Here is a 23,544-nt window from a genome sequence, read left to right on the forward strand (position 1 = left end):
GTGGATGACAGCAAAATTGTTCACACTGCCTACCTTGACCTGGCCAAGGCATCTGACACAATACCCCACTTGGACATTGATGACAAACTCAAAAGGTTAGGTACAAACCTGTATGTCACCCGGGGGATTGCCAACTGGCTCACAGACAGGACCCAGGAAGTTAGAATTGAGGAATCCACCTCTACAAAGAGGCCAGTCACAAGTGGAGTCCCTCAGGGATCAGCCCTTGGACCACTCCTTTTTGGCATTTACTTCTCAGAAGGTAGGGCCAATGACAGTGGTCTCTCGCTGACTAAATTTGCAGATGATTGGAAATTAGGAGCTGTCATTGAATCTCACACTGACACAAATGTTCTCCAGGAGGGCCTGACACAGACAAATATCTGGTGTCAGAGTCATGGACTAAAACTAAATGCCATGAAATGAATAATAGTATCCTTTGGGAAGTCATCCATCCCTGGTAGCTATCATATTGGCAACACACCCCTTAGAGTTGATCCAGTAGTCAGGGACTTAGGGATACACATAAATAGTAATCTAGCCTTTGGTCATTATGTGTCTACAGTGGTGAGAAAATCATTCTATGTTGTGCAACTTATAAACAAATGTATGGCCTCTAAGTCCAAGGAAGCCATTGTTTTTGGCAATTGTACTGTATTCAGCATTCATCAGACCTATCATTGAGTACAATGCACCTTTTGGTATGCACCTAACCAGGCATATCCAACAAATGGAACATCCACAGAGGTTCCGCACTAAAAGAATACAGGGCATAAGTAATATGTCCTAACCAGACAGACTCAAGACCCTATCCCTGTATTCTGTCTCCTACACGCTTTTGAGGGGAGATCTATGCCTGGCATACAGGGCATTGTCAGACCCCTCTCTGATGGACCTCCTGCAGATCCACAAAATAAACAGCACCAGAATTACCCATTCTAAAGACTTAAACCTTGCCTGTGATATAAATAGGACCTGCTGGAGAGATAGGTATGTATCCCAGAGACTACCCCATCTATGGAACAGGCTCCCCAGCCATGTGAAGAAAAGTTCCTCCCTAACCCAATTCAAGTGCAACTTGGACAATTGGGTGGGAAACCAGAAATTCATCCCTGGTATGGCACCTATGTCTCTAATGCAAACAGGTAACCTGTAAATGATTCATCTCCCAGGCCCATGCTTACACTTATCAAGGGTATCAGAACTTGTCAGAGATTTGGGATGCATGGCTAGGTTTAAAAAGGCCCTTGTGGTTGTTAGCCTAGTAAACACCTATGAACCTATGAAGATGTCAGCCAGAGAACTGAGAAGCATCCCCTTTACAGCAGGCTCCCATCCATAGAACCCTGTTGCACTAGTAAACAAGTGAAGTGCTTGTGGTGAGATTCAATTGCTCTGCTAGAATGAAATTCCATTATACTCTGCCAGAAAGAGGTGACAAATATGTGGGTCTTCCTTTACCCTGGTTGTACCCCTCATCCTTGTGATACTTCTGATGACCATCCAATTAATAACTTAGCCAGAGTCCTAGTAATGGCTGTCCCTGGAGTCACACCCCTGCAGGGAAAATTAAAGTGATCCCAAAGTTCCATGACTGCCCTCACCATAAATTTCTTGACCACTATGAATTCCTTAACACCTTTCTTTAAGCAATTTAGTTTGCTTGATGTGGTTTTAAGGTTGATGAAACTACATTGCTTTCCTATATTAATGCCTTGACTGGACCTTCAGTTTTGTCCTCCGCAAGTGGTATTTGTAGCTTATGTCACTGCTGGAAAAAATAAGCGATGCCCACTTGATGCCTTTGGTCCAATTCCCCCCCAGTGAAAAGGTAATCTAGGTAATAGACTGCCACTTGATGCGGCACTTACTGCTGCCATGCTAAATTTCTCTCAAAATTGGCACACTCCACTGCATAGTCCATGGGTATGGCCATGCCAAAGCAAAATTAGTCTTCAAAATACATTCCTTTGAGTGACCACTCCACTTTATAAATTGGGAGCAAGTGGAATGCAGCTCTAATATCTAGCTTCAGCAACTAGGAATCGGGGAACGTCTTGAAAATCCTAATGGTGTCATCTAAATATGCATATTGAACCTTAACCTCTTCTTGATTAATGCTGACATTAACTGATGACTCATGTGGAAAGCATAAGTGGTGAATGAGTCTGTACTCACTTTTTTCTTCTTCAGAAGTAAACCCAATAGGGAGATTATAAAAGAAGCAAATAGGGTATTAACAAAAGGATCTGCTACTTTGCTTTCAACAATCTCTTTGCTGATCAGTCTCCTCACAATCTCTTCTTTGCCTATTGACTGCAAATTCCTGCACAGCTTTATATAAGGTGTGGCATCTGACTTTGTAGAAAATTTTAAAGATAAGGCCATCAACATTTCTTACTTTGGTTGAAAATCCAGGTAGGTGTCCATCAGTTGGCCGGCACTCCCACACCAATAGAGGAGGAATGTATGAAGCTATTTGCAGTGAAAACCTCTAAAGGAATTAGCTCTCTGCAATCCATGAAAAAAGTTACCACCCCTGGCTGCCAGCTTTAAGGAATATGGGGCTGCCTTGCATCCCCCAGTGACTGAAGGGACATATGAATGTCTTTCCTTGAACCAACATTTTACAACATGGTGTCCCTTACCGGCAATGTGAGCAAGCATACACAGTGCATCAGGCTTATCAGCCACATATGCCCTACTGAAGGCCCAGCAAGCCTTCAATTTATGCCTCTGCTTATTCACGCCTCCAGGAGCCCTAAATTTAGATTTGTCTGTTATAATGTTCAGCCAGGTATCTGCATGCTGTTCAACCTATTTTAGGTTCATAGGCTCATAGAAGATAATGGCACTAGGGTGTTTACAAGCCTAGCCATGTAATATCCATGTTCTCTAATTGACCATTGTTAGATGGTTCCATAATTGACCATTGTTAGATGATTTGATTGTTTGCAGAGTGACTCTATGATTGGTGTCTGCTGCCCCTGTCCATGAGGGGCATAGGTGCCACCCCATGGGTGAATTTACAGTCTCCCATCCAGTTATCCAGGTTGTGCTTAAATAGGGTCATTGAGGAGCTCTGCTTAACATGAATTGGGAGTTTATTCCAGAGTAGCGGCATTCTCTGGGAGACATATCTGTCTCTTCAGCATGTTTTGTTTAAGTCATAGGCTAGGTTGAGATCTCTGGAGTGAGTGACTCTTGTCACATTTGATTTGCACATGTGCAGTATTTCCATTAGGGCAGGGTCAGAGACTACTCTGTAGGTCAGGGACAGGTCATCTCTTAGCAGCCTGTAGGGCACAGAGTACAGCGACAGAGCTTTCAGTCTTTCCATGTAGGTCATGTTTTGAAGTCCCTGAATTCTATTAGTCACGAACTTTTGTGATCTCTCCAGATGCTGCAGGTGTCTGGTGAGGTACATGCAAAATGGAGCATTGTACTCTATTAACACTCTGATGAGGGTGGAGTACACAGGAGTTTTAACATCCTTGGTATTAGATGTGATGCCCTTACTTATAAGGTGTGCAAAATAAAATGCTTTCCTTACCACTGTGGACACATAATGATCAAAGTTTAGACTGCTATGAACTTGTGTTCCCAAGTCACACACTACTGGGTTTGAGCTTGGGGGGGGGGGGTACTTCCTATATTGTAATCTGGAGGGTGACCTCTTTGCCAAAGGGGACAATGATGCACTTTTTTGCATTTAGTTTTAGACCGTGGCTTTAGCACCAATCATTTTTCTTTGTTAACCCCTCCTGTAATATGCTAATATATTTAGGGGGCTCAATGATTGCTCCCAGTTTGCAGTCATCTGCATACCTGGTAAGCCACAGGCGGTCTACTTTGACCTGGACTTCTGAGAAATAGATTCCAAACAGTAAAAGGCCCAGCACTGACCTTTGTGGTACCGCACTGGTAACTGTTCTTCAGGTGTAGGTGGAATTCCCAACATTGACAGTATGGGTTCTGTCTGTGAGCCAGTTGGCTACCCATTTAGTAACATAACATTCCTTACTAAGTTTTATTTGCATTTGTTCATGTTTTATTGTTGATGCTTCATCAGTTCCCAAATATTTATACACTGTCTCTTGCTCAAGTTCTTTTATATTACATTTCTGTCCCAACCTGAAATTTTCTTGGTACTGCAGCTTTCCTACTTTAAATGTTGGTTTTGCACATTTATCAAGACCAAATGGCATTCTTATATTATCTGAAAAAAGTTTTGACCACTTGCAGTTGTGCTTTCAGTTCCTCATCTGGTGAACTTTACAGTTTTAAATCATCTACAAAAAGAAAATGAGAAGTTTTACACTTTGTTGTTTTCTGAAAGCCAAATTGTAGCCATGACCTAATCTGTTAAGTAACAGTTTAATGGATTAAGGGCATAACAAAAAGAGCAGCAGTGACAGAGACTCAGCCTGAAACATCCCCCTTTGAATTTTATCCCTGAAATCATAATTTGTCCTTTATTGTGGCTTAACTGCAAAGTGGTCTGCTACTGTTTCACGGTCACTGTAATGTAATCGATCGGAGTAGGGTATATTCTATGCATTTTTAAGCACTCTTTTATCCATGAATGTGGGATACTGTCAAATGCTTTTTTGTAGTCTATCCATGCCATACTTCAATCCTTCCCCCTTTTACAGTTCTCCATTATGACTTTATTTAACAACAAATGATCCTTTGTTTCATATGACTTTCTTTTATTACCCTTTTGTTACATTACCGTGATTGAATTTTCTTCTAAATGACTATAAACTCTGTCAGCATCAATTCCAATGTACAGTTATACATTGTTGGAAGGCAAGTTATTGGTCTATAGTTTTTAGGATAGCTTGCAGGTTCACTCTTAAGTAGGAGTACTGCTTTTCCATTTGTTAACCAGGCTGGTGTCTGTTTGGAGTGCGCATATAAATAGTTCTTTCTCATGGCTAAATCTTCATGTAATGATGTAAATACTTTTAGAGAGAAGTTACATACTGCATCTGGGTCTGGAGTTTCCAGTTAGGAGCTTTTCTTAACTTTGTTTCAATCTCTCTGACCATTAACTTCATCCCATTTCATATCCTGTACATTTAAACTTCTTATTCTATTTTTACTTCCTCTGTCCATTTGAATAGAGGTTTGAATTACATTCCTGCTCAGATCAGCAACATTTCTGAGATTTTGAAAGACTTGAGACTGTTCCTACGTAATGTTTCTTTGAAACTACTTTTTAACAGTAAGAAGACTTCAGATGGAGCCACTGATAATACCACTGAACCTTGCTTTAAGAAAAAGAGTACTTTTACGCCTGCCTTAACTCCTGTAGCTGAATGTTTTTTAAGGATTTGTGAAGATGATTTATACAAATACTATTATGATTTTAAACATAGTGCATTGTTTTCCAATACATATACCACTGAATGGGATAGGATTTATTCCTTGAAACGGAACAGTGATTTGGTAATAAAATCAGCAGATAAGGGGGGAGCTATTGTTTTATTAGACACCGAAGTGTATCTAGATGCAATGCTCACCTTACTAAAGGAGACTACTACGTATAAACCTATTAGTCATTCAGAACTTACTAGAATTATTTATGTAGTACACCAAGAGCTTTATGAATATCTAATGTGTAGACAAATAGATTATGATTTATACCAGTACTTTTTCATTGAGAAACCTCGGACCCCATACATCAAAGGCTTGCCGAAAATACATAAAGGCATATATCCACCACCTATGAGGCCCATAGTAGTGGGACAAGGCTGGGTCACTGAGACATTATCTGTCTTTATAGAGAAAAAACTGAGACCATTAGTTAGTGAGACCACATCTATTTTAAAAGATACCTATGAGCTGCTAGAATGTATAACTGACTATCACCACACAAATATGGAGGGACTACTGTTTGTGACCTTGGATGTAAAGAATTTATTTACTGCCATACCCAATAATTTTGGCTTAGAAGCTCTGAGGGACATCATAAATAAAACTGAGAAGTTCAACTCTAGTGAAGAGGGGTTGTTATGTGCCATTATGGAACTTGTTTTAACCAATAATGTTTTCAAATTTAGAGACCAACTGTATTTACAACAGTGGGGGGTAGCCATGGGCACCCCTGCAATACTTACGAATTTAGTTATGCTGTATTGGGAGCAGAAACATTTGTTTACACATGACAGTTTCAAGAAAATTAGCCTATATAAACGCTTTGTGGATGATGTTCTGTTATTTTGGCATGGGAGCACATCTGAGCTTCTAGTCTTTATAGAACAGTTAGAATCTACTACTGACTTTCTGAGTTTTACGATATGTCATGACCCACAGAGCATAGATTTTTAGATGTGAGGTTATATAAGAACATGAATCATAAGATTGAGACAACTATTTTTAGAAAGGAATGTTGGAGAAACACCTTACTCCAGTACAGCAGTATGCACCCCAGATATGTGTTCGACAGCATAATGAAAAGCCAATTTATCAGGACAAAGAGGTTATGTCACAATAGTGTTGAACTTAATAAACAGAGTAATTTTTTAGAGCAATGTTTTCTGGATAGAGGCTATGACAAAGAAAAGGTTAGGAAGGTTAAGAATCAGGTTCTATGCAATGAACAGACTACTTTTATTGGCAATCATACAAGAATTTCTGGTTTTCGGGGCAAGAAGCCCTTTGATAGTTCCAGAGCTAGAATTAACCTTAGATACACTAGTGACATTCATCACATTAAAGAGATCATTCTTAGCAATTGGCATGTACTCTTGACTGATCAACAGCTTGCAACAATAGTGGGTTCCACACCATCATATACATTTCGTAACAGTAAAAATCTCAGCAGGCTCCTATGCATAGAATCGAACAATTTCAATGAGAACACAAATATTAATAAGAATGTGAAGTCTGGAACTTTTCCTTGCAATAAGTGTAGTGCATGTACTTTGATTACTACAGTCCAGGAGTTTGAACATCCAGTGCTGAATTATAGGTTTGAACCCCATCATAATGGCACATGTGCAAGCAAGAATCTCATATATCTAGCTACGTGCCAGAGTTGTACAGCGTTCTATGTAGGAATGACTACTAGGACATTGAGGGAGAGGATACTGGAACATGCTTTAGACATTAGGAAATGTGACACCAAAAGTGCTTTGGCCAAACATATTGTCAACAATCTAACACATTCATTTGTATTTAGAATCCTACAGACAGTTTTACCCAATTCTAGAGATGGAGACAATTTCAATGATTTAGAGTTAGTGGAACTCTCTTGGATTTTCAAACTTAAAGCACATTATGAGCCAGGTCTCAATCAATATGTCAGTGTAAGGGCTCCCTTAAAAGGACGTAGTGCAAAATCATTTTCTTAACCATGCCTGATTTTATGGTTGTGTATACAGATATATTTATTATATTGTATTTGATTACACTTTTTCATTACATTATATTACATATTTTATTATACAGACTTGGTTCAGCATTTCTCCTGATATACATACAATGTTACCACAAGAGAGGTTAATTTGTTCTGCATATCCTGTTCATGATGTTTTAGCCTGGCACATTTTGTCAGATTGTCATTCTTTACACACACATTTAGAAAGTATATGGCGATGTATTTTATAGATACTAAGTATCATTTTATGGTTCTCATTTTAACGTTTGAATGTTTTAATCTTTTTGAAACTTGCCTTTGTCCCTGAGATTTATTTATTACATGAAATCTATTCATCTCCAGGTACTTGATCACATTCAGTTTTATTCACGTTCACTGTTGTTCATTTGTCACAGTTGCTCATCATTAAACAAGCCATATATATGACTTTATCAATATGTATACATTTTTACACATATATATTTTTATGTTTGGATATTTCATATTGTTATATTTATATTCTTGTTTATGTGTACATAAATTTTAGACTTATATATAAGTTATGTTTTTCAGTTCATTCATTAGACAAGGAGTTTTAAAGTAAAGTGCAGCTATCCTATGCCCCTGCCTGACAAAAGTTGATGTTGTAGTTTAGCATTCTATTTCAGTGGTTTTGCATACCTAGTTTATATGACATATTTAATATAGAGCTTTTTAGAATGGACATTTACTATAGTCATTAGGACTGCTTGAATAAAAATTTTTAGGATACATGGTTTTTTGATCAGCTGTAGCTGTTTTAACTAAGAAAATTTGTTCATTATGCAACTGCTCAATCTTTTTCACTCTGGAACTGTTTACTTTGCCTACTTTGTAACAAGAGTAACAGTATCTGCCATTGCTTGGCTTGCTTAATTGAATGATTTTAATCACATGCTTAGAGTTAGATTAATTAAGTTAATTGATTGCTTTAGAAATGTGTATATATATTTGAACTTTAAAGATGCCTGTTGTAAGGATCTGAAGAAGCGTGTCTTGGTACACGTGAAAGCGCTTATCTGTTCACATTAAATACTTTTATCCATTTATTGTGGTGGTCGACTTCCAGTTTGTTTCTACAATTCCATTTATCACCGTTGCTATCTTCCACAGGATCTTCAGAGATATTTCTCCAAAATGTATCTATTTCTTCCCTTTTTGGTGGTGCTTTAATTCCTTTTGCCTTATTTTCCAATTGTCTATAAAACATTTTGGGTCATCAATAAATTGCTTATTTTGTACTTTTCCTTTATATTTATCTGCATATCTTCTAAATTTTTCTGCCATGCTGATATTTTTAGATTATTATTTGTGATAGTGCATGATAGATCCTGATCTATTCTGATACTGCACATTGCTTTTATCATGTCTATCTTTCTGAGTATTTTTGTTGATCTGTTCCCTCTTCTATACTCTTCTAACAGTGACACTTCTTGTCTTAATTGCTTTATAGTTTTCTCTATTCGATACTTCTATGATGGCATTCAGTTTCTCCCCTTCCTTTCCCTTACTACCCTGTGCTTTTTTGGTAAGACTTTATTTGTTATTAATTTAGTTGCACAGATGTATATACTATTTACTTCTGTTATTTTGCATGAATCTCTATCGACAGTCCTAATTAATGTGTTCATTTGTTTTATCAAACTTCTAACTTTTTGGGTTTTATTGACTTTCTGTAGTCTATTTCTTTCACTGATCGTAGTATATCTATCCATCTCTATTAAATCAAGCAACTCCTCTCTTAAATCATTTTCTTCTAAACTGAGGGCACATTCTTTGTTCTCCATTTCCTGTTGGCATTCTATAGAAAGCTTCACAGCACCTCCCTGTGTCACATTCTCCTCAATTTCAACCTGTCTCACTCTCATCCGTTGCTCTTTCATATGAGAACTCACTGGCCTATCACTCCACAACATTGACTATGTCAGAGTTGCCACAGTTTCCTGTTCCTTCCCGTACTGTGCAACTCCAAATGAATGTTTGTACTGGCTTCCTATGAAAGGCTCTAAAGTACCTTCATATGGCAACTGATCAGATGTTTCCATCAACACTGGTTTCTCCTTAATTTGGGAATCCATTGCTCTATCCTGCTGTGGTGTTATTGGAGTTAGATTTTCTACACTAAATCTTTCACTTTGCAGGTGTTCCATAAGCTCAGTTTCTATTTCTTTAACTTCTCCATGACTAATCCTCTTTTCTACTTTTCCTCTTTGTTTTCTTATTTTTGTATTGCAAAATGCTCCATGTCTGGATGCCTTTGTCTATATTTCTCTTCAAATATTCAGTTATATACAACTCTACGTTGTCCACAGCCACATTTCATTCCCACCTTACCTACTTGTATTTAACCAAACATATCTGCTTTCCCTTACATCCATCACCTTGAAGTCTCATCCCCCTACTATACATCTTGGCATCTTACTGTACTTCACCATCACAATACAATCACCACTTCAAACTATCGTACTTTAACTCCAGACTTACCATTTTCTCTTCTACTATACACACCCTAAACTAATATTGCACCGTAAGTTTACTACTGACCAGTCACATCTCCCCACCCCTCCTTATTACAAACCACAAGGCAAAACACCTAACCACATTGCCAAAGTCCATCCTGAAGTCAAAACATTTCCAACTTTACCTTAAACTGCTCACATATCACTAGATAGTATGCTTATCTGTTTACATCTGATAGTACATTCTAACACATAAATACCACTTTTACTATTTTTAAACCCACCATCACAGTTGCCTAAGCTCTTTACTCTTAATTCTCAACCTCGCTACAGCTATATCCTTGCATACCCCCACACACCAATACACAGCAACAACCTCCTCCACAACCATCTTCCCAGTAAGCAATACAGCTTCTCACATATCTCCTACTAGCTTTTACTCTATACCCTCCCATATTATTCAAGCCACAGATTGGCCTCCTCACCTCCTACGAAACCACACTTGACACCATCACATATTAATAAAAAACACTTCCCATGGTACTCATCCCTCATTAACTATCTTCTCAAATGTGGAGACATACATCCTAACCCAGGCCCTTCCTCTAGTCCTAACCACAAGAGTAACCCCAAAGATTTAAACATATTTACACTGAACTTTAGAAGTATATGTAATAAAATAACCCCACTGCATGCCTGGATTGATCAAAATAAACCTGATATACAAGCCCTTACAGAAACATGGCTACACCCCAATGCAAAAGACTCTGAGATAATACCTCCAAACTATGCAATTACCAGAAGAGATAGATCTAAAAAAAGAGGGGAGGCATAGCCCTTCTATAAACCTCTATGTTCAGCATCATATCCTACACCAGTAACATGACATCTTTTCGAATGCTGAGGTACTAATCTCTTTTTTTGAACCTCAACAAGTCAAAAAGGATTTGCATAACAGTAATATATATCCCACCAGGTCTCAATATACCAGTACTGGAAAATATTTTATCCTAGATGTCCCAAACAATAAACCTCTAAACAATAATCTTAGTAGATGTAAATATAGATTGGCAAATCACAACTTCCAGTTCCCCCTCAAATAGTATAAATCTATATGCTTTTTCCTCAGCTTATCAATACTCCAACAAGATTCAGCAAAGATCTTACCTGCCAATTCACCCTAGACTGGATCCTAGTATCCCACCCCACCAATTACCCCCTCTTCCAGTATACTGTCTAGTTCCATGAGCATTCATTCATTTGCCAGCTTATTCCCTTAGAGCAAACTCACAGCAACTAAGACTACACACTGCAAAATCAGTTAGGAACTCAACTAATTTTTGTCAGCATAAGTTCAGCAACCTCCTACATGAAATAGAGTGGACACCCCTTAAACAATTATCCCTTAATGATGCTGTACTATACTTTAATAATGCTTTACTTCACATACGTAATACCCGAGCTCCCATTCATTTGAAAATTATCAAAAAGAACTCAGCACCATGGCTCTCTAAGGAATGTAAATGCCTGATGAAGCAAAGGGACCTAGCTGGATAACCTGGAAACTAAACAGAAATTAACAAAATCATGTCAATTTCAAAACACTGTGTAACAAAGTGACAAGACTAATCAACAGAGATGAGAAGTCATACTATTCCCAGCTTCAACTCCAGCATAACATCAACCCCAGTAGATGTTGGCACTCCATATCTTCTCTACTTAACCCTGGAACAAACAGAGCGCACACCCTATCACCTGATACCCCTCCATCACAAATAGCCGAAAACTTTAACAAGCACTTCATAAAATCAATATCAAACCTATTAACTAACACCCTTAATGGTGGACCCCCCCACCCTTCAACCTATTCAGACACCAACCCTAGATCATCAATTACTTCTAACCCTGTCATTAATACCCCCTACTCAACATAATATCATACAAACCCCATTCTCATTTCAGCCCATACACACTGATGCCATTAAGAAACTGCTACAAAAAATAAAACCCTGGTCCACCTCAGCTGATAATCTTCCACCACACTACCTCAAACTGGCTGCCAACTCAATTGCCTACCCAGTCAGTATCCTTATAAATAGGTCTTTATCTGAATCAGAAGTACTTATCATATTGAAACAATCTCACATCACCCCCATCCATAAAGGAGGCAACTCTTTTGAACCATCCAATTTCTGTCCTATATCCATCTTGTCACCTATATGCAAAATTCTCAATGGAGGTATCCATCAGCAGGTAATGCAATACCTATTGTAAAATAATCTTTTAACCAAAACCCAGCATGGCTGCAAACCCAGCCACAGCACAGCTATAGCTCTATTATCCTTTACAGATACTGTAAACAATGCCAGAGATGCAGGATGCTATACAGACTCAGTTTTTCTTCATCTCTCCAAGGCCTTTGACACAGTTTCTCACCCCTTTCTATTGATGAACACGCTGTCTAACTTAGGCTTCTCAGATAACACAGAATGGCTTTAGAGCTACCTTAAGGATTGTAAACAAGCAGTGAAATGGTCCAAAGAACTCAAGTCCTTTCTGAATAACCCTACTGGAGTCCCCCAAGGCTCCATCCCTGGACCCCTACCCTTCAACATTTTCACGAACAACTTTCACACTGCCTCTCACCCTAGAACCCCCATTCAATACACTGATGATTCCACCACAATTTGTACTGCTCAATCACTACCTGAACTACCTTCAAAAACTCAACAGTCCTTTACTGCTTTTGAATCCAGGCTAAGAAATGCCCAACTCTTTCCTAATCCAATGAAGACTAAACTAGTACTCTTTCACCCCAAAAACATCTCCCTTGTCACTGATTACTTCAGCATCCTTGAATCTGACAACACTGTCATAGAAATAGTGCAGGAAACCAAATTTCTAGGCATTATCACTGACAATAAACTTTCATTCGACCTCCATATACAGCAAAATGTAAAGAAAACTGGGACTCCTATATAGAAACAAGCATTTCTTTACTGCTGCAACCAAAAACTACCCTTGAAAAAACATTTTTACTTCCCTCCCTTCTTTATGGTGCTCCTATCCTAACTAGTTTACAAACTTCTGCCCTAAGCAAGATGAAACAGTGCTACAAAAAAGTTCCAAAGTTTGCCACAAACTCGAAATATCGCACACACCACTGTAAACCGCTACTAGAACTAAACTGGCTTGGACTTCCCAACCAGCTTGCCTTTATTCAGCTATCCACCTTGCAAAACTTTATTTTCAAGCCTACTACCTGCCCTGCACTAGCCAGTCTAGTCACACCTTACACACCAAATTGATCCCTATGATCAGAAGACAAAAATCTCTTGGCTTTCTCAAAACCTACAAGAAAACAAGGTCACTCTCTGTATTCATAATTTGTCTGTATACTATGGAATTCACTACCTCTAGCTACCAGGTCTATGCCTGGCCTAACCCATTTCAAAGCCTCTTTAAAAAATCATCTCAAAAATACAATGCTCTGTTCCTGCTTATAACCTGCTCTTCTTCCACACTAGCCTTATCCTCCTCTTCTGTCACATTTCACTCCCTCATAGTCTGCAGGATCCTAAGGCTCTCTTAACTCCTTCTCTGTTTCTATACCATATCATTAAGCTACTGCTCAGATTGTAATGTCTCTATTCTTCATAACTCTCTCACTATCTTTCTGCATCACTAACTTTCTGGCTATTATTTTCCTAACTGAAACCAATATTCTATTTTTTCATGTAGTAGAACAGTTAATGTCATACAGTGCACTATCTACATACTGCTTTTATACACTATCTACTCATAGGCTATGCATTTGGTGAGAGTGACTGTTATTGTCTATAATGTTTTAACTCTAAAGAATTGCCTAGATGTGTATTATATATTGTAATATCTTGTAGCATAGTTTGTATTTTCAACCTATTTTTGTACAGTATTTATAATGTAATTTGCATTGTATTGTATTATACTATATTTGTATTGTACTGTATGTGGAGCTTTTCTCCCTGGGCCTCTGCTGAAAACGGGTTCTGTAGACCCAGTCAGACCACCCCGGTAAACAAATGTCACATAAATAAATAAACAAAATATATTTGGTGCTGCTCTTTTTGCATTGATTAGTTTTGCTTTCTCCTTTGCATAAATATTGCACCATATTAAATCTCTTTTTCTTTCCAATATCCATATTTCTTTATCAGATGTCTCCTGCAAATCCTGTTTCTCCTTACTTGGAGGACTTATTGTTCCATCATGCTTTGATATAACCTGTGTTATACTTTCTATACTAAATCCTTCCCTTTGCAGGTATTCCATAACTTTAACTTCTATTTTTGTATCTTCTAATTTATTAAACTTCTGTTCTACATTCCCTCTTTCTGATCTTATTTTTTTATTGTGAAATTTTCCATATCTGCATGACTTTGCCTGTATTTCTCTTCAAATACCTTTGAGGCTGCCTTTTTGTGTTGATTAATTTGTCTTTCTCATTTGCATAAACATTGCACCATATCAGATCTCTTCTTTCTTTCCCAAGCCCATATTTCTTTTTTATACCTTTCAAAACTCTCTAGATTTTGTTATTTATATTTTTCTACCTCCTCAGTCACTTCTTTTTTCAAACGGCCCAAGATTTCTTGGTCTATATAATGTTTTTCATAAATCTGTTGCATTAATGAATACACATTTTTATTTGAAGTTTATGACAGTTTTCTCTGTGGAAGTATTTTTCTATCCTCTAATTTCTCTCTTTATCTTCTTGTATATCATCTGTCTGGAAATTCTGGGCTTCTTGCATATTAATAACAATACATAATTTCTTTCTTATCCTCAATAGTCCAGCTTATTGTCTTTATGACTCTTTTGGCCTATCAGTTTTTGTGATTTTTGTGGACTACTACTTCCTTCTACAACAAGGGGGCCATCCTCCCTATGGGCCTGGCCTAGTCTCATTGTAGAAATGTTTTTGTGTCCTGAGGATTCTATAGTCATTTTTTTTCATTCCTAGCACCAGTGTGCCTACCAGGATTGGGAACTTTTTTTTATCCTGGGTCTTGAGCACCCAGCTATCTTTTTTAACGTACTTCTGTCCATGATATATGCTATATAAAATACAGACTATATATCAGTGTTGTTTAGCTGAGATTTGTGAAAATCAGGGTGCACCTCATAAAGGTACTCGCCAAGACTTAAGGATGAATTTAATTCTGGCTATGCTACTCTCCTTTTTTTGCTGACTTATCATCTCTCCATTCAGACCCACTTATAATCTCTCCATTCAGACCCTCTTATCGCTCCATTCGGACCCAGTTATCATCTCTCCATTCAGACCCACTTGTCATCTCTCCATCTGGACATTCTTATCATCTCTTCATTTGGACCTACTTATTATCTCTCCATTCTCGATGATACTTGAGTGGGGGATTGTGTTGAAAGCTTTAGTTAAGTCAAGATAGGTGGTATGTACTGCTTTGCCTTCATCCAGGGCTTTGATGACATTCTTGAAGAAGTCCACCAGGTTTAGTAAGCATGATCCACCCTTAACAAAGCCAAACTGGGTCGGGTCAAGAGTTTAATGGTTGCCTATGTCCTTGTTGATAAGGTACATGATGATTCTTTCCATGGCCTTGCAGATAAAGCTGGTTAAGCTTATGAGTCTATATTTCCCAGGGTCGATTGATGGACCCCCTTTGTGCAAGGAGATTACAGTTGTTGTTCTCCATGCTGCTGGAACAAAGCCCGTGCTCAGGCTATGTTTAAAGAGAGTGCCAAGTGGATCTGCTAGATCATGTTTTAGGTTGTTTAGGAAGCAGCCTGGGATATTATGTGGTCCCATAGGGGCCATGTTTTTGGCCCTGGAGACCGAGGCTATGACCTGCTCATTGGAGATACTGGGGATAAGACAGGTGTCAGGTATGCTTTGGAGTATGGCTGGTGGGGACAGGGGGTTGAAGTTTGCACCAAATCTGTCAGCTAACAGGTTGACAGTTTCCTCAGGGTCAGTGTGAGTGGTACCGTTCACTATGAATTTGACAAAATGCTGGGTATTAACTTTTAGATTTCGGGCGTAGCTGAAAAATGTCTTATGATTATCTTTAGCTAGGGAAGCTAATTTAGCCTCATAACTAGCTTTAGAGGACTTTGCCAGATATCCGATTTGCTTGTTCAAGCTGCGTAGGGTATCCTTTCTCTGCTGATTAAGTTCCCTCTTGTTCTTAGATATCATTTTTTTCTGTTCCTGGTTATACAACCTGTCAGTTCCTGTTATATAACCTGTTTATACTCACCATTTTCACTTTTTTTTTTAAATTTGTGGTTGTACCAGTGCTAGGCAGACCCACCAATGAATCAATGAACTGCTCTAATCATGAGGAAATACCTCAGTAAGGACAAGAATTGCCATGGGTCTTTTTCTAAGGGGTCTATGTTCAGCCATCAAATGGAAAAAATTGCCAAATGGCATTACATCGAAAATGCTGTTCAGCAAAAACTCCTCATGTGTGGGGCTGCATGCCCCCATCCCCCCAACTAATTATATATAGTAACTCCAAGATCACACTACAGTGGGGAAAGGGAAAATTTGCTGATCCCTACTGTAATGAAATCTTACTCAAATGGCCTGATGAACCGCATGTTCAATGGGACATGCCATTTGATGCTTTTTCCGTTCGATGGCTGTACATAGACTCTTTTCTAATATGCTGGCTATAAAATGGATAAAGCTCACAACCCAACTGTCCCAGTTATAGACTCAGAATTTGTCCAACTGTTTCTTACTAATGGCCACTAAATCTGATGCTAAGTCTTTGTCTTTTTTCTCCCTCTGCATCTATGACACGGTGGATGCCTTTGGAATCAGCTAAATCAAAACTATCCATGTCTTCACCTCTACTAGTCTTGTCTTTAATTGCAACAGAAATGAAAGCTGAAACAGCTGTCCCTGTGGGTACCAAGTACTGTATTCACTAAACAATTTGGGCCAGAGTAGACACTTGCAGCTGATAGCAGTCCCACATCCCCTGCCTTGAATTGTTGACTGGACATGAGAAGATGGGAAAAGGACACACCAGAGATACCATCTGTACCCAACAATTCAGCTACCAAAGCAGTAATGCTTATCTTCTAAGTACTCAGGCCTTTTTCTATAAACAAATCTAAAAGCTTAGTCCTCCCTTCCTCTGATAACATCTTTTGGTGACCACCATTGTACCCTAATCTCTTTGACAATTCTAATGGCTGAGAAAAGATGGGTTGCTCTATCATGAAAGTTGCACTGGGGAGTTTTTCTGGTAAGGGATCCACCATGCCTCTGCAAATCCTATAACTGGGTTTCAACAGGATTCACCTCCTTATCGAGTGCCCTTGCCTTCTCATTCCTACTCTTTTGTTGCTGATGCAGCTGTCCTGTGAGTTTCTGAAATGGGGCTTTTGCCAGCAAAGTAATGTTTTCCCACATGGATCTCAAGTCTTCTACCAAGAACATAGCTCCTGTAAAGAGAGAAGGTGAGAAAAAAAAACACAGTTATTAACCAGCTGACATGATCTCAGGAATACAGCTCATAACATAATTTATGAAACAAATTTATCATAATCCTTAGCAAGTTTATATATCTAATATGATAAGAAATTACTGTCCCCAATTGAACTGTTGCTAACTATGTCATCATTTCAAATGAGCCTCTTGTGGTACTGAAATCGTTTCCACCCGGGAAAGAAAAAAACAACATTCTATAGATCTCCCAGTTGTACAGAGGCACTAACTTAACCCTTCTTTCAATGCCTCATGGCAAACACTTCACAGCAATTTGCCCTGACAGAGGCTATGTGTGTACAAAGATAACAGCTTATCTTTCTAAAAAAAAATTGTAATTATTAATTAATGTAGCCCTTTAGCCATATATTCCACTTATGAAGTTTTGTTACATGTATGGGAGGGTGGTGTGAGAGCATTCCATTAAATGTACTTCCTCACAGGGAACATTCCTCCTTTGAATCTTAAAAACTCCATGCTACCTGCCAAACACCATGGAAAGGGTCTGTGTCACACCTGTTAAGAAAAATAAAAATTTAAACTGAAATCTCTGGATAAGAATATTGCCTTAGTTAAATTCTTCAAACCCACTTACCATAAACAGTCACACATTTTAACCACCCTGCAAGATTACTAATTGAAGTTGCCCTTAACCTTTATCCAGTGTTCTGATGTTCTGCTGCTTTAATCCACCTTATAAGTGGAAATGCTATGGAAGGCTAACTTATCTTTGCACCAAGCACTGCTGCCCAGAATACATATGCAACTTGCAAGGCCATTGAGCATGTTGAAGAAAGAAAAAGGACAGAGAATTAAAAAATAAAAGTAATTCTGACTCACAGTTCATGGTCTCAGGCTCCAGCCTCCAATGTCAGAGCCCTGCAATCTAACCACTTGGCCAAACTGCTATCACTAATAACCTGGATTTAAAGCACATAAAATCTATATTCAAGGCCCTGTGTTAAGCACACTATTAACAGATGGATATTCATTCAGACCTGGTCATGCATATGCATTAAGCATGACTTGCCATTTTAATTCTTTCTCCTCTAATTACAAAGACCAAGGTCCACCCCTTGGGCTGACCAAAACTTGCTCTATTACCATATATTTAAATTCATGGCCTTCATTACTAATAACACTTCTAGTATAGCATTATTACTGTCATAGACAAGCAGGGAATTCACATGCTTTTGGATGTATTGTTCTGCATGTTTTTTTTTTTTTTTTTTGCACATTTTTTTCATTACATGTTTTTTATATTTTTAATGTTCTTTTCATATGGCTTTTATATGTTTTTCATTTATACACTGGGCTATATATATATTTATGTATATAAATTATTAAAAGAGGCAGTTTTTGTAGTATTTTAACAGTAGTTTATAATGAAATGGTAAAAACAGCTAGAATGATTTTTTAAGCTTTTATAATAAAGTAAAAATGTAATTGCTGGAAATAATCATAACATGACATGTATTGGATGAATGCCAGGCACCTTCTTTTGTTGCATTACTTTTGTAATGTCTTCTGCTATTTAAAAAGCAGCTTCAATGTAGTTTATTATTTTTAATGGAATATTTGGTCATGTATCTTTAAGATCTAGTGACTCTGGTGGGGACTGGTGAGTCATTTGATGAGGAAAAGTTTCAAAAGTGGATGCATTCAGTTTTGAGTTAGATCTGAAGAAGTTTGGTAATACTGAAACAAAAGCACTTAGAATAAAATTAGGGTCTGTATATATCCATTTTTCCAATTCACTAAAAATGGCAGAAGTCTGGAGAGCAGAATGCTTCACTGACATCCCTTAGATACCCAACTCCAAGATTCACATTAAACCACTGTATTACATACTTTTTTCTTTTACATATAATCATTGTGTGTAACTATCTGACCTCTCAGGCACAGAATAAACCGGCCTAAATAAGTGTAGCAAAATTGCTTAATCTAATTAATTACTTATTATAAAGATTGTTTGTATGTTAAATTTGTATTTATTTTACTTTTTACATATAAGGAGGCCCGAAGTCCGAAGCAGTTACTACATACTAGCTGCCTCTGCTGTTGACAACTAATTAGAAAAGACCTGCCTATCTTGTGCAGGAATTACCTCAGCTCTGATGTGGGAACAGCTGAGAAAGTAGCTGACAAGAAAACAGAGATAATTTCTGAGGAAACCTACTGGTACTAAACCAAACAAAACTTTTGACAGTCTGTCAACACCTACCTGCAGTAACCATCCTGACCAGCAACACAAACCAATCAAGCCTTCCCCAACATATCACAGAAAAGATCATGTCCCCATTCTAATTACAGATTTCAGAAGCTCAATGCATAATGTGTAACTTTTCCCCTTTGTTTTTATTTTATTTGCTCCTAGGGGAATGACAGTGAATATTATACCCCATTCCCCTCAACACAAACATTTCTACAACACAGTGCTTTGCTAGCATCTTCACATGTCACAAATGTAAATGCTTTCTGCAGTCACAGACAACTCTCAATGCCCCAGTAACTGGCAGAGCACTTTATTCTCTTGAGCTCTGTCTCTCTCTCTTTTTTTCGTTTTTGGTATCTCAGCTGCCATAACAGGAGACAACTGCTACAAAGACCACCATTATGGTACAGAAAGCCTAGGAAGGTACCTTACCTATCCTGCTATCCAGCTAACTCCCTAAGAATGCTCAATGCTTGCATTCCATGATTCTCACAGCTATCACAGGGTTATGCTATTTTTGTCCCCTCCCCCCTTTTGGGGGGAGGTTAAGCTACAGTCACTTAAATCAACCAATGAAGCCTCTAACCAGGAGTGGCCTTAGGTCAACTAGTGCCCTAGGCAAAAGGGCTCCACGGCGCCCCCACCACTACCACCTGATGCCCCCATCCTGGTCTACCTACACCAAATAAATATTAGAAAAGCGCCCCTGCTAGAGCGATGCCCTAGGCAGCCGCCTAGTTGGCGTATGCCTAAGGCAGGCTATGCCTCTAACAGCCCACATTAGAAACCTGACACTGGTTAAAACAACAGTTGTCAATAATTATGATGGAATTGCAAACTCTTAAGTGAGAAATAGCTCTGTCCCTATTACTTCCCAGACTTAAAAGGTTTTCCCACAATGTAGTATAATACCAGCCCTCGACACATGCTATCAAAAGGTTGTTGTTTTACCACAGAAAACTAACCTAGTGCAAAACATCTGTTAGTAACCGGCAAACTATCTAACCTTCTTTCACAAAAGACTCGGGAGTATGCTATTTATCACAACTGTCATCACCATCGTCAGAATATTTTTTTCTGTCACAAACCCCATGCAAATCTGATCCCGTCCAACATGCTGCCTAAGTAAAAACACATCTACATTTCATTTAATTTGGTCACTGAATAAGCAGCTAATGTTACTTGAAGTTCAAGGGAATCCAAAAACTGCCTTGCTAAACTGTCAGTGAATATCCTTTGAACCTGGGTTAAATGTCTGAGCCCTAGTGAGGCGACACACCTCTTTCCCATTTGCATGGGGGGGGATGAAAACTCTTCACAGGTAAAAGATATTTTCTTGAAAAGACTTCTGCAAAGAATGATTACCCCTTATCCCAAGGTGCAGAGACCTTAGAGGTCTTTGTAAAAGGAGCAGGAGCACACCCCTGTCTCCACTCATGGGAAGCTGTATGAGGCTTTGACTGCACAAAAATAATGCTTGTTTAAAACTGTGTGCAAATTGTTTCCAAATAAAAAAACAGACTCTTAGTACTGCACACTGGACAACTGACCTACAGTCCTATGTTCTGTAAACTCTGCAGGGAAGGCCTGGTAAGCTAAATAAAATTGTTTGGTGACTTCACTTGTTATTGTCATTCCTAAGTTGACAATGACTAATTCATTCATTTTTTCTAGGAAGCTGTGACCACTGTGAGGCACAAATGAGGCAGTTTGCAATGATCTCAATTATATTCTCTGGCCAATTGAAATTAGTATGCCAGTTGTCTGTTATATTCATTTTATTTCTCAATTTCAATTGTTATTTTTTAGTTATGCCGTGGGCTTGCTCTTGCAAAAAAAACTTTTTAAGGTGTAGAATATTTTCAGTTAAATGGCTTTTTACTCAAATGGTTTTACAGCCAAATGTTATTTGACCTAGGGACTTTTCTTTCAGTCAAATGTACTTTTTATCAAATGTCACTGAATCTTATCTGTCGTATCTATTTATCTATGTATATGTTGATAGTTTGTACAGATCTGATTGCACATTTACATAAACAATGAGAAAGCTGAGGATATTTTGGGAGCCAGTATCCTGTTTTAGTTGTTAAACAGCTGTTGAAACTCTGTCAGATTTTTAGATGTAATAACAGCTGTTGGAGCCCTGAGTCTGAGATTTTTCATTGCCTACTGTTAACCAGTTTTTTAGCCTTTCTCCTGTTTTAGCTGTTATAATAGCTGTTGGATCCACCCGCGGTAGTGGTGCTGCGGTAGTGTTGTCCATCACAGCAAGACGTTGTCCCATTCGATTCTCAGCTAGAGCGTCTTCTGTGTGGAGGCATACATGAATGGGTGTGCCTTCGTTGAAGGTCGTGCGTCAGGGCTGGTAACTCGGCACGTAAAAATCCACTACCAAACATTAGTGGACCGGATTTCCGCTGTGGCGACCCCTAACCGGGATAAGCCGAAAGAAACAACAATAGCTGTTGCATCCCTATGCCAGATCAGTCTTAACTATTAAAACAGTTGTAGTTTTGACTCAGAGCTTTAACTGTTAGAAAAAGTATTGGAGCTCTGAACCTGATCTTTTCCACTGCCTGCTATCTCCCTGGTATATACTGCTTCTAGCCTGTTTTTGCTGTAATAACAGCTGTTGGAGCCCTTTGTCAGATTTTTATTTAAAGCCTGTTACTCCTTTGCTGTTAAGCCTATCTCCTGCTTTAAATGTTGTAACAGCTGACAGACCATCAATTCACATCTTTATATTATGAATGTTGTTTCCCTGTTATTTTGCCTGTGACTTCTGAAATAACTTCAGTAAGACAAACATTAGTCATTCTCCTCTTTACAGTTAGCATTATTGAAAAGATATGCACTTTCTTTAACTGCCTTCCTCGAGTCTAAATATTGTTAGTCATTACTACATTGGACTCAACCTCTTAAGAGGTCAGTGTGGAAGACAGATTCTGGCAATGTGTGACAAACAGGCAAAACGTGGAACACCCTATTTTCGCACTAAGCAGAAATGCACCATTTCTATTGTGCCTGGCTGAATTGGTCTTTCAAATAAAATCAGTAAGTTGAAGTATATATCAACCAAGAATTAACACTGTGCACATGTAAAATTATTTTATAAAAAACACAGTGTGTGACTGAAGTAAAAAAAATAATGCATGATTAGCAAAACACAACCAAAATGTCATATACAATGACAAATCATCCACTTACAATCAGAATATCAAAAGAAGCAACTCTGCATAAGAGTGAGCCCTCATAATCTATGTACTTTTTCACTGAGAAATTATATTTCACAAAACAATATTTCTCAAGTATACATCATTATAAAAAAATGTTCCTCATTTTGAATCTTAAAAAGTCCATGTTCCTTGAAGTTCCACACTGAAAGAGTCAGTCATACAATGTCTTAAAACAAATCTTAATAGATATTCTCTGTAAAGAATACTGAATTGTGTTAATGTATAAAAATTACTTCTAGTAACTATCAAATAACACATTTTTGAAATCCTGTCAGCTCCTAGTTGAAGTTATTAGTAAGCTGTTCTGCCCTCCTACAAACAGTGGGGAAGGAGAGTGAAGCTGCAGCCCTGTAAACATAAAACACACAAGCTGCCAGAACTTCCCCACCCTACCCAAATGCACAGCAGAGAATTCCCATATCCTCCACACTACTAACAAACTATAGTACACAAAAGATTTAACTGAACATTCATGATAAATACTAACTGAATCTTATTAACTCAGCAAAATAACTTACATTTTTTCATCATGTGAGCTGCTAGCTGAAGTTATTAGTAAGCTGTTCTGCCTTCCTACAAACAGTGCAGACATAAAAAGCAAGCTGCTAGAATTCTCTTACCCCTCTAAAAAATACTAAGCTACCAGACTTTCCCTACCTCACTGCTAAATGCACAGCAGGGAACTCCACTATCCTCTACAACAC

The sequence above is a fragment of the Protopterus annectens genome, chromosome 5.part0 (genome assembly GCF_019279795.1).
Source record: "Protopterus annectens isolate FY-2018-M chromosome 5.part0, PAN1.0, whole genome shotgun sequence".
NCBI lineage: Eukaryota > Metazoa > Chordata > Ceratodontiformes > Protopteridae > Protopterus > Protopterus annectens.